We start from the raw sequence: 18,131 nt of genomic DNA on the forward strand, positions 1-18,131 counted from the left end.
GTTTATTTTTGCTCAGAACATATTTAACTATGACTGAAGATGGATGACCTAATCGACTATGCCACCTTGATGATGATGGCTTGGTGACAATATTTGCTTGTTTATTGGACCATGAAGAAGATGATGATGATATGAGTGGATAGAGGCCTCCCACGCACTGTCCTCTAAGAATGATTCTCCTTGTGCTCAAATCCTTAACCAAGAAAAAGTGAGGATAGAATTCTATAAAAACATTATTATCAAGGGTGAATCGATGAACAGAAACAAGATTTTTGGAAGTTTGAGGAACATGCAAGACATCTTTAAGGTGCAAATTTTTCATGGGGTTTTGAACAATTGAACTACCAATGTGGGTGATATTCATACCAGAACCGCTTGCCGTGCGAATTTGGTCGCCTCCGTTGTACTTCTCCCGTACTGTCAGCTTGTCAAGTTCACCTGTGATGTGATTTGTTGCTGCACTGTCTGCGTACCAATTAGTGTCCACGCCATAGGAGACAGCATGCGCCTCCTTCTCTTCTTGATCATTCTCTTCATAGCGCCACCAGCAGACACGTGCACCTCCTGGATGATGTCTATAGCATATCTGGCACTCAGGATAGTCATGCTGCTGCTCGCGTACCTGCTGTTGCTGTTGCTGTCGAGGGCGTCCTCTGAATCCGCCGCCTCTATTTGCAGGAGAAGGCTGGCGGTCACCGCGGTCACCCCGGCCGCGCCCTCTTCCTCCTCGCCCACGGGATCTACCACGGGACTGGCCGCGGCCTCTGTAGACGGCGTTGGCAGATGAATGAAACCCGCCTGAAGACGAGTCTCCCAGCATCTCCATCCTCTGATCAAAGGCGGAGATCTGAGCGAAGAGGTCATCGGCGGTGATTGTGTTCTTGACAGCGCCGATCGCCGCCACCACGGAGTCGTAGTCGCGGTCGAGTCCTGCGAGTATGTAGTCCACCATCTCCGGATCAGAGACGGGACGACCAGCGGCAGCTAGTTCATCCCCAAGGCTTTTCATCTTCGCCATATACGCCGAGCTCGACATTGTGCCCTTCTTGGTATTGGTGATCGCGATCCTTAGATTGGTGATCCGGGACTGTGATTGCGAGGCGAAGAGATTGTTCACCGTCGTCCAGAGCTCATAGGTGGAGTCCTTCCCGACGACTTGCGCAAGGATTTCTGGAGACATGGAGTTGAGAAGATATGACAGGACCTGCTGGTCTTTGGCGATCCAGGGCCCGTACAGAGGGTTCGGCTCGAGGGCCGTCGTCTTGTCCGCCTTCGTGATCTCCACAGTCTTGGGTAGAGCGGCGTCAGAGTTGTCCAGGAGCCCGGTTACCTGCACACCTCGCAGGGCTGGGAGCACCTGGGTCTTCCAGAGGATGAAGTTTCCTCTTGCTAGCTTCTCAGATGGCGGCGATCCGAGGTTGAGGCCGACGCCGGACGAAGAAGCCATGGAGACGATGATATGTGGTTCTAGGGTTTTGATTTGTGGCTAGATGTAGGAGAAGAGGTGGCTCTGATTACCATGAAAGATAATAAGCGTTCCTACTCCCTCGAAGGGAGCCGCGGTTCTGTTTATATTGATTGATGCGGCCGAAGCCAAGCTTGGAGTACAAGGAATATTACAAGGAGTTTGAGTAGGAGAAGGAAAGGAGTTTGAGATGCTACGGAAACATATTCTCTAACATACACCAACAGATGATAACCAAATTTGATAGTCGAGTAGATGAAGGACTTATGTAATCCATGGCTGGAAACTAGAAGGTATGACACAACCCAACAGCTGAGTTTCCTGACCGCACCGGAGCCATGCCAACTTGGCAAATACGAAGCCCCTCCAAAATTTACTGAGCATCAGATGGCCGTTCCGCAAAACAGGGAATGTATGGCTGAAGGTTTACCATACCATAGTCCCCAAGAGTGCAGATACTATGCAACTTCTGGGTATCCATATCATACGACATAAGTGTCTGTTCCGATTATAAAGGAAAATTAGGTTATATTCCGGATGGATTGCAACCAAGCTGTAGCGCTCACTGTGCTCTAGACAAGGCCTTTCTAGCAGCTCCAAAATGCTGGCAGTGTGCTTTAAGGTCCACTCTCCACTAGCATAATTTTCAAGAGCCCAAACTGATAACTGACAACCGTTACCATGATCTATCTGCATACCATATAAGCACCCCAGAGATTGCCCGATAAAAGTAAAATCGGCTTTTGGCGGTTGCGGAATCATAGGCAATGAAATGCAGAGTGCCATTTAAGAAAACGCATCTTTGGCCACCAAACACCCGAATCCATTCACCCCATCCGCTCGGCAAGGAAACCCATTCTCGGGTATCGGACGTGTATACCTCTACCATCCTTATGTCGTAGGAACCACGGATGAAGATGAATATCGCAAAACGGCGGGGTACGGCGGGGTCGAAACACAAGCAGAAGGTGTAGTGTCGCGGAGCTCCCTTCTCTTGCGTGTGAGGCACACTCACCGCAGCCCAAATCTCCTCGGTGGCAGGGTTGCACACAACGTATTCCGAGCGTTCGGTGGCCTGATTCCAGCCTTGGCAGAGGAAAATGCCGGCGCAGCAGTTTAGGAGAGTGACGTACTCGTGGTCGCGCAAGAAACCGAGAGAGGGGTCGACCAGCGGCCGGCCTCTCCCGGACAGGTTGATGAAGCGGTCGTTGCCGCTGCCGGAGAGGCCGAAGAAGCCGGAGAGCGTCTGGGGCGACCTCCTGAGGACGGCGGGGTCGAAGCAGAGAATGAACCATGCTGTGGACACGCACTTTGAGCGGCATAGCGACTGGTACGGCACCCGCGACAGGATCTCTCGAAGGAGGTCGTTGGGGAGGCCATCTATCGCCTGCTGCTCCTCCTCATCCTCCTGAATCCTGATCCTCCTGCTCCTGCTCCTCCTCCTCCTCCTCCTCCTCCTCCTCCTCCTCCTGATTCTCCTGCTCCTGCTTCTCCTCCTTGTTCCCCATCCTGTATCCGGCCTGCTGCTGCGGCTGCGAACAGTTAGTTCGTTTAGAGTTGAGATGTGCTCCTCCTTGGATCGAAGACCAGAAGAAGAAGAAGAAGAAGAAGAAGAAGAAGAAGAAGAAGAAGACGACGGGGAGAGGGAGAGGGAAGCAAACCTCACAACCAAGCGCGACGGGAACTGACGGCGGCGAGACGCGGAGTTCCGGCGGTGGCTGGTAGAGGCGAGCTGGAACCCAAGGGCCAAGGTGCGGGGAAAGTGAACTGAGTTGGAACGACCGTGGAAAGAAAAAGAAAGCCAAGAGTGCGCCGCCGCTGCCTTCGGATTGGAGGCCCAAAGCTCATAACAAGTGGCCTATCTCTCTCGGCCGAAACCCACATGTATTTTATATCAAGAGTATTTTTCTTTCTTCGGTGGAATGACTTTTTTTCCGGCTCCAATCAATTTATTTGACTAATTGGTCTTTATACTGGTAAAAGAGTTCGTGCGTTGCAACGGAAGGAAAAATAACACACACACTCAACCCAATAACCATGACTCATTAAGATCCTAATAGGTCCGCGTCCTTTATTTTTACATGGCATCACATTTGTGTTGCCGACGGTGGCCTCAGTGCTCACACAATGAAATCACGTTTAAATGTGGTCAATCCTAAGACGTCTCTCTCTCTCACGCGCACACACACACTACCAGAATTTCGCCTAATCCCAACAGTTATCCTATGCCGACGGCCGCCGTAAGCATATATGGGGGTACGCCGATGGCCCAGGGCAAGCCGTCGGTGTCGAAAAGCCGTTGGCATACATCCACATATGCCGAGGGCGGCTGCGGCATAGTGGGATATATGCCTACAGCGGTCGTCGGCATAGAAGTGGGCCCGGCGACAAGGTGTGTGACAGGCGGTTGACGGCGTCATATCTATGTCGACAGCCCTAATGCCGGCCGTCGGCATATAGCTTGTCCACGTCATCGATCTGAGGCGTGTCGGTTGGGCACACCTCATCTATCCGGGGGCATAGCTATGCTGACGGCATATCTATGTACTATCTGTTTTTTTATTTTTATTTTTATTTTTTATCCTTTTTCTAAATTAAAATTCGATTAACTTAAATGTGCCTTATCTAAACGGAAACATACATAAATTATATATCGATTTAGTGTAGAATTTTCAATAGATTATGAATATGTAGTTTGTATTTTTTTTCAAGTATGTGAGTAATGTGACCTCATGTTCTTTTGCATATAGGTCCCTATACTTTATTAAAATCACAAACAATTGATAATTACATCTATTTTGAAAAGTTTTATATGTTTTTATAAGAACCTTGAAAGTGTTAGATCCGTCTATCAACTGTGTCAGGGTTAGACGGGACGAGGGACGAGGGACTTGGGGGTAGCAATGCCGTCAGGTCTTGCGGTGGGCCCTCTTATGGGGTGGAAGTGTGGTGGCAGGTGCAAGCACCGGGCACACGGCTTCGGAGTGTGACCCCCCTCACGAACGTCGCTGCTGCCGTCTCACGGAGTGGGGAAACGACCACGTCGGCCCGGCACGGAGAGAATCTTGCAGTGGGTTGGGCCCGAACCTTGTTTGGGGTGTACCTATGGGCTGGCCTATCACAACCAGGTGAAAAGGGCCAACTGTCAAACCCCGTCCGGCGAAAGTCAAAGGCCTAGATCCGTCGGTCAACTGCGTCAGGGTTAGATGGGACGGGGAACTTGGGGGTAGCAATGCCGTCAGGTCTTGCTGTGGGCCCTGTTACGCGTGTGAAAGTGCGGTGGCTGGTGCAAGCACCTGGCACGCGGCTCCAGGGTGTGACCCCCGCACGGACGTCGCTGCTGTCGTCAGGTCTACCTTCCGAGGAGATTTTACGTAGGAGTTCAGCAACCGACACTACTAGAAAAGAGGGCTTTGGTCCAGGATGGGTTAGCCCATTAGTCCCGGTTCAGTCCAGAACCGGGACCCATGGGGGCATTGGTCCCGGTTCGTGAGCCCAGGGGGCCGGCCGGGCCACGTGGGTCATTTGTCCCGGTTCATATGGACCTTTTAGTCCCGGTTCGTGCCACGAACCGGGACTAAAGGGTGCGATGCCCATTAGTACCGGTTCGTGGTACCAACCGGTACTAAAGGTTAGACCTTTAGTCCCGGTTCGAGCCACCAACCGGTACTAATGGGGTTTGAGGCATTAGTACCGGTTCATGGCACGAACCGGTACTAAAGGTCCCATTTTCAGACTCTACCCCCCCCCCCCCCGGTGGATCGCCTTTTCAGTTTTAAAAAAATAAAAGAAAATGATGGAAATGTCAAAAAAATAAAAGAAAATAAGTTTCCCATGTGATATGTGGTCTAGTTGTTGGAAAATTTGCAAATGTGAATTTCGACTTTATTTGCAAAATCTCTCTGAAATTTGTAAAATGGGCATAACTTTTGCATACTAACTCGGATGAAAAAGTTTTTTATATGAAAAATCATCTACTCAAAAAGTTACATCCAAATTTAACCGGGGAAACCCCGTTAAACATTTTCAAAATCCTCAAAAACCTAACAGAAAAAAAGTTACGGGGCTTTTAAGATCTGGAGGCAAAAAAATTAGAAAATTTTGAAGAAGTATTATGGTCAAACTACTTATTCAAGAAGTATTAGTGTTACTAAATAATTATTCAAGAATATTAGTGTTACTAAATAATTATTTCAGTTTTTTTAATTTTGGTCAAATCTGGTCAAACTATGGTCAAAGTATGGTCAAACAATGGTCAAACTAATTATTCAAAAAATATTAGTGTTATTTTTTAGAGCAATAGTTTCAAACTCAAATATTGAAATGTGTGACTTCATGCTCAAGCTAAATTCCTGAGGTTAATAGGATTGACGTCTTACTATTGTAAGGAAAACAACAAGTGCAGACTTGGAAACGAGGGAGAATAGAACTTGGAAGTTAAGCGTGCTCAGGCTGGAGTAGTGAGAGGATGGGTGACCGTCCGGGAAGTTAGATGATGAGGGGTGATTAGAGGTTAAATTGAGCAGTGATGAGGGGTGATTAGAGATGAGAGGTTAAAATAATTCAAAAATTTGAAAATAAAAAAAATCAATTTTTTTAAAAAAATCATAAAATTTCCGTTAGTACCGGTTGGTGTTACCAACCGGGACTAAAGGTGGACCTCCAGGCAGCGGCCACGTGGAGAGCCTTTAGTCCCATCTCGTGTAAGGCGATCCACCAGAACCGGGACTAAAGGCCCTTATGAATCGGGACTAAAAGTCCTTTTTCTACTAGTGCGACGGCCTTGCCCCATCAAACGCATTCCTGTGTTTCCATAATTCCCACATCGTCAGCAACAGTAGTGTGTGTAGATCCTTCTTGGAAATGGTGGGGAGTCCTTGTTTGCTGCATAACCAAGTCCAGAGGCACTCATCCGAAGTGGGTGTCCAATCCAACTTTCCCAGTGCCTGGCAAAGCCTTGCCCAGACCGTCCTAGCGAAGGCGCACGTTAGGAGCACATGCTCAATTGTTTCATCCTCCTGATCACAAAGTGGACGCTTGTCTTGGTGTGGTAATCCCCTTCTGGCCAGCCTATCCGATGTCCAACATCAATTGCACAGGGCTAGCCAGGTGAAGAACTTGCATGTTGCCGGGGCTCTCGATTTCCAAGTGAGGCTCGTAGTGGGCACGATCTCTCTGCCCCAAAACCTGGCGGCGTAAGCCGACCTGACGGTGAACTTTCCGCTTGTCTCCCACGACCAATAAATGATGTCCGGGGTATTTTCCATTGGTTCTCGATCTTGAACCCTCTGCCATAGTTGAAGGAATTGGTGCATGGCATCCTCCCCCAAGTTCGGGCCAACAATTATCGCCCACGTTTCTAGCACCTGCCCAAGCAAGCATGTTCTTCTCACATGGCTTGGCACCAGATCATAAACGGACGGTGCAAACTCCTGAGTCCTCATGCCGTTAAGCCACCGATCCTCCCAGAAGAGGGTGTTCATGCCATCCCGAGCAGTGCCTCTAGTAGCTGCTTGAAAAAGCTTCATTGACTCATCGGGCACCTTGATTGGGAACTCGCTCTAAGGACGGCTGCTAAATGTCCGTTGGAGCCATGGCCACCTCGCCTGCATTGCTAAGTTGAGCCACCTCAAATTAGGCAGCCCAAGACCTCCTGCCCACTTTGGAGCACACGCCGCCTCCCACGCCACAGCACAATTGCCACCATTTTCTTCAACTTTGCGACACCACAAAAAAAAACCTGCACACCTTGTTCATTGCTGCAATCGTTTTGATCGGCAGGTCCAAAACCATCATGGCGTGGATGGGCATGGCACACAAAACAGAATGCACCAAAGTTAGCCTACCACTCTTTGGCATGAGCGCGGCCTTCCATTTCGGCAACTAGTTTGCCATCTGATCCACGAGGTACTGAAGTTGCGTAGCAGAAAGTTTCCTCAAGGACAATGGAAGTCCAAGATATTGAACTGGAAATGAGCCCACAGGACACCTCAACTCCGTGCTAGCCATGGTGATACTTTGGTCAGAGCAACGTATTGGCAAGGCCACCGATTTGCTCATGTTTATATGCAAGCCCGACGCTTCTCCAAACAGATCAAACATGCACTTGCAAACTGCAAGATCCATGGGCTCCGGTTTGACAAACAGAACTACATCATCGGTGAAGATAGAGATCCTTTTTCTCATACCATTTGTTGCCAAGGGTGCAAGAGCCCTTGGTCCACAGCCCAGTCCAACAGCCGTTGTAGTGGCTCCATAGTAAGTATAAACAACATCGGTGAAACGGGGTCGCCCTGCCTCAGGCCTTTGCAATTGTAGATTGTGCTTCCCGGATCACCATTCACCATGACCTTAGTGGTCGATGTGGCTAGGATCCCACACATCCAAGCTCTTCATCGAGGTCCAAAACCAAGCTGTGCCAAGACCTCGAGGAGGAACGGTCATTGAACCGAGTCGAATGTTTTAGAGATATCCAGCTTCAGAAGGACTATAGGGTTTTTGAGCGTGTGTAATCTCCTCGCCATACTCTGGACTAGCATAAAATTGTCATGGAGTGATCTTCCTTTGACAAATGTGCTTTGATGATTCCCCACCAGATTTGGCAGTTCCACCACAAGCCTTGTCGCAAGCACTTTTTCAAAAAAAAAAATCACAGCCCCGTTCACTAGGCTGATAGGCCTAAAGTCGCCCAAATCCAGCGGCCCATCTTTCTTCAGCAGGAGGGTCACAAGGGATTTGTTTATCGCTGCCATGCCTCTAACATCTCTAGCATAGAAGCAGCTCATTGCCGCCATGAAGTCCTCCCATATGATGTACCAGCAGACCGCGTAAAAACGACCTGTAAATCTGTCCGGCCCCGGCGCTTTATCCGGGGGCATGGATATGATCACCTTCTCCACCTCCTCCGGCAAAAACGGCTCCTCCAAGTGAGAGCAAAAGCCAGACGGGCTGACTGGTTGCGGGCGGTTTGAGGGTCGGCCTTGGAGATGCCTTAATGGTGTATATTGAGCTGTACAAATAAATTCAAGGCCAGAGCATGCCACCATGCCAAGTCCTATGCCTTTTGGACTTAGTTTGCACTTGCACAGGCATGCGTTGACAATATATTTTGTGATGCAAAAAAATAATATTAAGATGGCCTAAAATGATAAAGTGCTCAACATGAAAATTACTCTTCATGTCAAAATGAACAACTCTGATCTTTAGATCATCTTCATCTAAGATCGTATGCAACCTCCTAAATAGTGCAGCGCAGCTAAAACACCCTTTTGCCGAGTGTGACACTCAACAAAGACCCTCTTTTGCCGAGTGTTTTGTCGAGGCACTCGGCAAAGTCTCCCATTTGCCTAGTGTTTTGTTTGCCCAGTGTAATACTGGCAAAGACTGTTTGCCGAGTGTTTTTTTGGCGACACACAGCAAAGGCCTTGTTTGCCGAGTGCCCGATGGAATGCACTAGGCAACAACGCTGAAACTCTGGCAAAAATGATTTTTCAATATTGTTGTGGCCTAATTCTTGTACTATTAGCTGGTTGATGGCTTTATTGATGCAAAGTCGTGTTTTTCTTGAGCCTTTGTTCTAAAAAAATAACCCACCCCAGTACACACAAACAGCGGTCTACAGTGTCCAGGAGTAGAGGGACAACATCTAGCGTCTTCCTGCAAAAAACAAAGAGGCTAATCCTAATTATGGTAGGTCACCGAGAGGTTGACAAGATTAACTAGATATAAAGAGGAAACACTCACGCAATCAGCGTAACAATTTGGGCAGCAGCCTCGGCTGGCATTGTGAGTCTGGTCATGCTCGACAGAAGTCCAATTCGTCGAAATTAAGTCACTCAACACCGTTGAATAGCAGTGTGAACAGAGTTCAGTTTGTGCGTTTAAGAACTCGATGCACAATTCAGAATGTAAAATTTCAGCGGATGACAAAATTCCGCAAGTTCATATTATGGACAGTAAAATCTCAGTATGTTTCAGAAATTGATTCAGTCAAGCAAAAATTCAGACATACTGGTCGGAACAAAGACGAGTAAATAGCATAAAACCACCACTTTTCGTGCTAGGGTTTTAAAAAACCACCACTTTTTTGTTTGTTACTCATACCTACCACTTTTCTCGTTGGTTGTCTCAAAAAACCCAAATGGCCAGTTGCTAGCGTTTTAATCCGTTTTCTGACGGTCCAGGCCCACCTGTCAGGCCACGTCAGCACCGCGCGTGACGGCGAGGCCGTTAACGACTGTTACTCAAACCGACCGGTGCGGTCGGACCGCACCCGCTCGCTCGGTCCCTTTCTCTCTCTGTCGGCAGCAACTCTGTCTCGCTCCTCCTTTCCCCCTTGCTGTCTGTCTCTCTCTCCACTCCCGACGATGGCAGCGGCAAAGAAGAAGGACGACGGCGAGCCTTTGGGCCTTGGGGCGTCAGCCGGCGGCGAGGGCGGTGCTCACTCCGAGGTCAACAAGTGGCTAGGCAGTGCAAGTTTCCCGACCCAGTGTTCGCCTGGGGCACCGACGCAGGAGGTCCAAATCTCGCCGGCGTTCCGCGCGACCAGGGCAGTGGCCAAATGCATCCACGCGGATCCAGAAGGCGGGCACCAGTGGGCCTCCTCACTTGGTGGCGTGGAGTAAGTTATGATGTGTTTTAGTTTCCTTTGTTAGTATATTTTATGAACTAGGGTTAGGATTTGTTTCTTAGATTGTTAATGAATTAGTTTCTTGGGTATATTATTATGTATCAATTAGGGTTTAGGTTTGGATGATATGATGTGCCTATTGAAACTGTTGCATACTTTTGAACTTCAAAGTCTGAAGAAATTTGAATCTGTTCTTTCTTTTTTTGCATAGTTTGGATGATGAAGTATGGGAATTGAGGCTGCATTTTCAGGGTAGAGATAACATGGAAAGGAAGTTTTCCTTATCAGAAATGAATTACCTGTTATTGTTAGCACTGATTGAACTTGAGGGCTATGGGTTGGATGCCTATCTGTCATATGTTAAGGATGAGGGTAAGGGGCTGGAGGGGATCGAGGTTTTGGGCAGTGATGAGAAGGTGGAGGAGATGCTAGATTTGTTTGTTGAGAAGAAGGTATTGAACATAACAGTGAGAGAGGCTAGTGACCCAAATCCAGCAGATGCAAACATGGACCACACCTTGCTTGAAGAGCAGATTTCAATTAGTCAAGTTGGTGATCCCATTATTTATAGTGTTTCCCAAGAAGGTGTCCTTTTCCCTGTCTCAAATTCTTCAGAGCCTCCAGTTGTGCCCGTTCAACCATATCTTAACACACAACAGAGCTGTAATTTCAACAAGGGAAAGAGGCAGTGGAAATTGAAAATATTGAAGCAGAAGATGAAGATGAAGATGAGTTGGACAAATCCTCATCATATTTTGAGTTTTTCACGGGTGATTACAGAGGAAAAAAATTTCATACAAGTCTTGGGCTAGGGGAGAAGATGAAGGTGGTGAAGGAACAAGTCAGCACTACAGGGAAGAGGAAGAGATGGTTGAGCATTGTTTTGGGGCTGCTTCTGAACCCTCAGAGTTTTGGCAGGAGCAAATGGTTCTGAAGAAGATGATGAATAAGAAGCTATAGATCATGTGAAAAGTGTGGCACAGAAATTGATACCTGTGAGGAAACAAGTGAAGGAAATATGCCCTAGAGGCAATAATAAAGTTATTATTTATTTCCTTATTTCATGATAAATGTTTATTATTCATGCTAGAATTGTATTAACCGGAAACATAATACATGTGTGAATACATAGACAAACATAGTGTCACTAGTATGCCTCTACTTGACTAGCTCGTTTATCAGAGATGGTTATGTTTCCTAGCCATGGACAAAAGAGTTGTCATTTGATTAACGGGGTCACATCATTAGGAGAATGATGTGATTGACTTGACCCATTCCGTTAGCCTAGCACTTGATCGTTTAGTATGTTGCTATTGCTTTCTTCATGACTTATACATGTTCCTGTAACTATGAGAATTGTGTAACTCCCGTTTACCGGAGGAACACTTTGGGTACTACCAAACGTCACAACGTAACTGGGTGATTATAAAGGAGTACTACAGGTGTCTCCAAAGGTACATGTTGAGTTAGCATAATTTAAGATTAGGTTTTGTCACTCCGATTGTCGGAGAGGTATCTCTGGGCCCTCTCGGTAATGCTCATCACCTAAGCCTTGCAAGCATGTAACTAATGAGTTAGTTATGAGATGAAGTATTACAGAACGAGTAAAGAGACTTGTCGGTAACGAGATTGAACTAGGTATTGGATACCGACGATCGAATCTCGGACAAGTAACATACCAATGACAAAGGGAACAACATATGTTGTTATGCGGTTTGACCGATAAAGATCTTCGTAGAATATGTAGGAACCAATATGGGCATCCAGGTCCCGCTATTGGTTATTGACCAGAGATGTGTCTCAGTCATGTCTACATCGTTCTCGAACCGTAGGGTCCGCACGCTTAAGGTTTCGATGACAGTTATATTATGAGTTTATGTATTTTGATGTACCGAAGGTTGTTCGGAGTCCCGGATATGATTACGGACATGACGAGGAGTCTCGAAATGGTCGAGACATAAAGATTGATATATTGGACGGATATATTTGGACACCGGAAAGGTTCCGGAGAAGTTTGGAGCCCCGGGAGGTTACCGGAACCCCCCGGGAGGTATATGGGCCTTATTGGGCCCATGTAGGAGGAAGAGAGAAGGAGCAAGGGAGGGGGGCGCGCCCCCCAAGCCCAATCCGAATTGGGGAGGGGGGCCGGCCCCCCCTTTCCTTTCTCCTTCCCCCTCTTCCTATTACTACTACTAGTACTACTTCCTAATACTAGTACTCTTTCCTTCCCCCTCCAAATAAGATAAGGAAAAGAGAGGGAAACCTACTTGGAGTAGGTTTCCCCCTCCTCATGGCGCGCCCCCCTAGGGCCGGCCACCTCCTCCCTCCCTCCTTTATATACGGGGGTAGGGGGGCACCCTAGGACACACAAGTTGATCATTGATCGTTCCTTAGCCGTGTGCGGTGCCCCCCTCCACGATATTACACCTCGGTCATATTGTAGCGGTGCTTAGGCGAAGCCCTGCAACAGGAGAACATCAAGATCGTCACCACGCCGTCGTGCTGACGGAACTCCCCCTCGGCGCCTCTGCTGGATCGGAGATCGAGGGTGCGTCATCGAGCTGTACGCGTGTCAAGAACTCGGAGGTGCCGGAGTAACGGTACTTGGATCGGTTGAACCGGAGGACGTACGACTACTTCCTCTACGTTGCGTCAACGCTTCCGCTTCGGTCTACGAGGGTACGTAGACAACACTCTCCCCTCGTTGCTATATCATCACCATGATCTTGCGTGTGCGTAGGAAATTTTTTGAAATTACTACGTTCCCCAACAGTGGCATCCGAGCCTAGGTTTTATGCGTTGATGTTATATGCACGAGTAGAACACAAGTGAGTTGTGGACGATATAAGTCATACTGCCTACCAGCATGTCATACTTTGGTTCAGCGGTATTGTGAGATGAAGCGGCCCGGACCGACATTACGCGTACGCTTACGCGAGACTGGTTTCACCGTTACGAGCACTCGTGCTTAAAGGTGGCTGGCGGGTGTCTGTCTCTCTCACTTTAGTTGAACCGAGTGTGGCTACGCCCGGTCCTTGTGAAGGTTAAAACGGAGTCTATTTGACAAACTATCGTTGTGGTTTTGATGCGTAGGTGAGATTGGTTCTTGCTTAAGCCCGTAGCAGCCACGTAAAATTTGCAACAACAAAGTAGAGGACGTCTAACTTGTTTTTGCAGGGCATGTTGTGATGTGATATGGCCAAGACATGATGCTATATTTTATTGTATGAGATGATCATGTTTTGTAACCGAAGTTATCGGCAACTGGCAGGAGCCATATGGTTGTCGCTTTATTGTATGAAATGCAAACGCCCTGTAATTGCTTTACTTTATCACTAAGCGGTAGCGATAGTCGTAGAAGCAATAGATGGCGTAACGACAACGATGCTACGATGGAGATCAAGGTGTCGCGCCGGTGACGATGGTGATCATGACGGTGCTTCGAAGATGGAGATCACAAGCACAAGATGATGATGGCCATATCATATCACTTATATTGATTGCATGTGATGTTTATCCTTTATGCATCTTATCTTGCTTTGATTGACGGTAGCATTTTAAGATGATCTCTCACTAATTATCAAGAAGTGTTCTCCCTGAGTATGCACCGTTGCGAAAGTTCTTCGTGCTGAGACACCACGTGATGATCGGGTGTGATAGGCTCTACGTTCAAATACAACGGGTGCAAAACAGTTGCACACGCGGAATACTCAGGTTATACTTGACGAGCCTAGCATATACAGATATGGCCTCGGAACACGGAGACCGAAAGGTCGAGCGTGAATCATATAGTAGATATGATCAACATAGCGATGTTCACCATTGAAACTACTCCATCTCACGTGATGATCGGACATGGTTTAGTTGATTTGGATCACGTGATCACTTAGATGACTAGAGAGATGTCTGTCTAAGTGGGAGTTCTTAAGTAATATGATTAATTGAACTTAAATTTATCATGAACTTAGTCCTGGTAGTATTTTGCAAATTATGTTGTAGATCAATAGCTCGCGTTGTTGCTTTCATATGTTTATTTTGATATGTTCCTAGAGAAAACTGTGTTGAAAAATGTTAGTAGCAATGTCGCGGATTTGATCCGTGATCTGAGGTTAATCCTCATTGCTGCACAGAAGAATTATGTCCTTGATGCACCGCTAGGTGACAGACCTATTGCAAGAGCAGATGTAGACGTTATGAACGTTTGGCTAGCTCAATATGATGACTACTTGATAGTTTAGTGCACCATGCTTAACGGCTTAGAATCGGGACTTCAAAGACGTTTTGAACGTCATGGACCATATGAGATGTTCCAGGAATTGAAGTTAATATTTCAAGCAAATACCCGAGTTGAGAGATATGAAGTCTTCAACAAGTTCTATAGCTAAAAGATGGAGGAGAATCGCTCAACTAGTGAGCAAGTGCTCAGATTGTCTGGGTACTACAATCGCTTGAATCAAGTGGGAGTTAATCTTCCAGATAAGATAGTGATTGACAGAGTTCTCTAGTCACCATCACCAAGTTAGTAGAACTTCGTGATGAACTATAGTATGCAAGGGATGACGAAAATGATTCCCGAGCTCTTCGTGATGTTGAAATCGACGAAGGTAGAAATCAAGAAAGAGCATCAAGTGTTGATGGTTAACAAGACCACTAGTTTCAAGAAAAGGGCAAAGGGATAGAAGGGAACTTCAAGAAGAACGGCAAGCAAGTTGCTGCTCAAGTGAAGAAGCCCAAGTCTGGACCTAAGCCTGAGACTAAGTGCTTCTACTGCAAAGGGACTGGTCACTGGAAGCAGAACTACCCCAAGTATTTGGCGGATAAGAAGGATGGCAAAGTGAACAAAGGTATATTTGATATACATGTTATTGATGTGCACTTTACTAGTGTTTATAGCAACCCCTCGGTATTTGGTACTGGTTCAGTTGCTAAGAGTAGTAACTCGAAACGGGAGTTGCAGAATAAACAGAAACTAGTTAAGAGTGAAGTGACGATGTATGTTGAAAGTAGTTTCAAGATTGATATGATCATCATCGCACACTCCCTAAACTTTCGGGATAAGTGTTAAACCTAAATAAATGTTATTTAGCGTTTGCGTTGAGCATGAATATGATTTGATCGTGTTTATTGCAATACGGTTATTCATTTAAGTAAGAGAATAAACTGTTGTTCTGTTTACATGAATAAAACCTTATATGGTTACACACCCAATGAAAATGGTTCATTGGATCTCGATTTTAGTGATACACATATTCATAATATTGAAACCAAAAGATGCAAAGTTAATAATGATAGTGCAACTTATTTGTAGCACTGCCGTTTAGGTCATATTGGTGTAAAGCGCATGAAGAAACTCCATACTGATGGACTTTTGGAACCACTTGATTATGAATCACTTGGTACTTGCGAACCGTGCCTTTTGGGCAAGATGACTAAAACACCGTTCTCCGGAACAATGGAACGAGCTACTAACTTATTGGAAATAATACATACCGATGTATGCGATCCAATGAGTGTTGATGCTCGTGGCAAGTATCGTTATTTTCTGACCTTCACAAGATGATTTGAGCAGATATGGGTATATCTACTTGATGAAACATAAGTCTGAAATAGTTGAAAGGTTCAAAGAATTTCAGAGTGAAGTAAAAAAAATCATCGTAACAAGAAAATAAAGTTTCTGCGATCTGATCGCGGAGACGAATATTTGAGTTACGAGTTTGGTCTTCAACTAAAACAATGTGAAATAGTTTCACAGTTCACGCCAACGGAACACCACAACATTATGGTGTGTCCGAACGTCGTAATCGTACTTTATTGGATATGGTGCGATCTATGATGTTTCTTGCTGATTTACCATTGTCGTTTTGGGGTTATGCATTAGAGACAGCTGCATTCACGTTTAAAATAGGGCACCGTCTAAATCCGTTGAGACGACACCGCATGAACTATGGTTTAGCAGTAAACCTAAGCTGTTGTTTCTTAAAGTTTGGAGTTGCGATGCTTATATGAAAAAGGGTTTTCAACTTGATAAGCTCGAACCCAAATCGGAGAAGTGCGTCTTCATAGAATACCCAAAGGAAATTGTTGGGTACACCTTCTATCACAGATCCGAAGGCAAATTTGTTGCTGATAATAGATCCTTTCTAGAGAAGGAGTTTCTCTCGAAAGAAGTGAGTGGGAGGAAAGTAGAGCTTGATAAGGTAATTTGTACCTTCTCCCGAATTGGAAAATAGTTCATCACTGAAATCAGTTCCAGTGATTCCTACACCAATTAGTGAGGAAGCTAATGATGATGATCATGAAACTTCAGATCAAGTTACTACAGAACCTCGTAGGTCTTCCAAAGTACGGTCCGCACCAGTGTGGTACGGTAATCCTGTTCTGAAAGTCATGTTACTAGACCATGATAAACCTACGAACTATGAGGAAGCGATGATGAGCCCAGATTCCGCGAAATGGCTTAAGGCCATAAAATCTGAGATATGATCCATGTATGAAAACAAAGTATGGACTTTGATTGACTTGCTCGATGATCAGCAAGCCATGTTAAATAAATGGATCTTCAAGAGGAAGACGGACACTGATAGTAGTGTTACTATCCACTAAGCTCGACTTGTTGCAAAAGGTTTTTCAACAAGTTCAAGGGGTTGAATACGATGAGATTTTCTCACTCGTATCGATGCTTAAGTCTGTCTGAATCATGTTAGCAATTGCCACATTTTATGAAATCTGGCAAATGGATGTCAAAACTGCATTCCTTAATGGATTTACTAAAGAAGAGTTGTATATGATACAACCAAAAAGGTTTTGTCAATCCTAAAGGTGCTAACAAAATGTGCAAGCTCCAGCGATCCATCTATGGACTGGTGCAAGCATCTCGGAGTTGGAATATACGCTTTGATAAATTGATCAAAGCATATAGTTTTATATGGACTTACGATGAAGCCTGTATTTACAATAAAGTGAGTGGGAGCACTACAGCCTTTCTGATTAGTATATGTGAGTGACATATTGTTGATCAGAAATGATGTAGAATTTTTCTGCAAAGCATAAAGGAGTGTTTTAAAGGAGTTCTTTAAAAAGAAAAGACCTCAGTAAAAGCTACTTACATATTGAGCATCAAGATCTATTGAGATAGATCAAGACGCTTGATAAGATTTTCAATGAGTACATACCTTGGCAAGATTTTGAAATAGTTCAAAATGGAACAGTCAAAGAAAGAGTTCTTGCCTGTGTTGCAAAGGTATTGAGTAAGACTCAAATCCCGACCACAGCAGAAAATAGAAAGAGAATGAAAAGTCATTCCCTATGCCTCAGTCATAGGTTCTATAAAGTATGCTATGTACCAGACCTATTGTATACCTTGCTCTGAATTTGGCAAGGGAGTACAATAGTGATCTAGGAGTAGATCACTGGACATTGGTCAAGAATATCCTTAGTAAGGACTAAGGAGATGTTTCTCGATTATGGAGGTGATAAAAGAGTTTATTGTAAAAGTTACATCAGTGCAAACTTTTACACTGATCCAGATGACTCTAAGTCTCAACCTGAATACATATTAAAAGTGGGAGCAATTAGCTAGAGTAGCTCCGTGCAGAGCATTGTGGACATAAAATATTTGCAAAATACATACGGCTCTGAATGTGACAGACCCGTTGACTAAGCTTCTCTCACGAGCAAAACATGATCACACCTTAGTACTCTTTGGGTGATAATCACATAGCGATGTGAACTAGATTATTGACTCTAGTAAACCCTTTGGGTGTTGGTCACATGATGATGTGAACTATGGGTGTTAATCATATACAGATATGAATATTGGTGTTAAATCACATGGTGATGTGAACTAGATTATTGACTCTAGTGCAAGTGGGAGACTGAAGGAAATATGCCCTAGAGGCAATAATAAAGTTATTATTTATTTCCTTATTTCATGATAAATGTTTATTATTCATGCTAGAATTGTATTAACCGGAAACATAATACATGTGTGAATACATAGACAAACATAGTGTCACTAGTATGCCTCTACTTGACTAG

This window comes from Triticum aestivum, chromosome 1B (assembly GCF_018294505.1).
Source record: "Triticum aestivum cultivar Chinese Spring chromosome 1B, IWGSC CS RefSeq v2.1, whole genome shotgun sequence".
Classification (NCBI taxonomy): Eukaryota; Viridiplantae; Streptophyta; class Magnoliopsida; order Poales; family Poaceae; genus Triticum; species Triticum aestivum.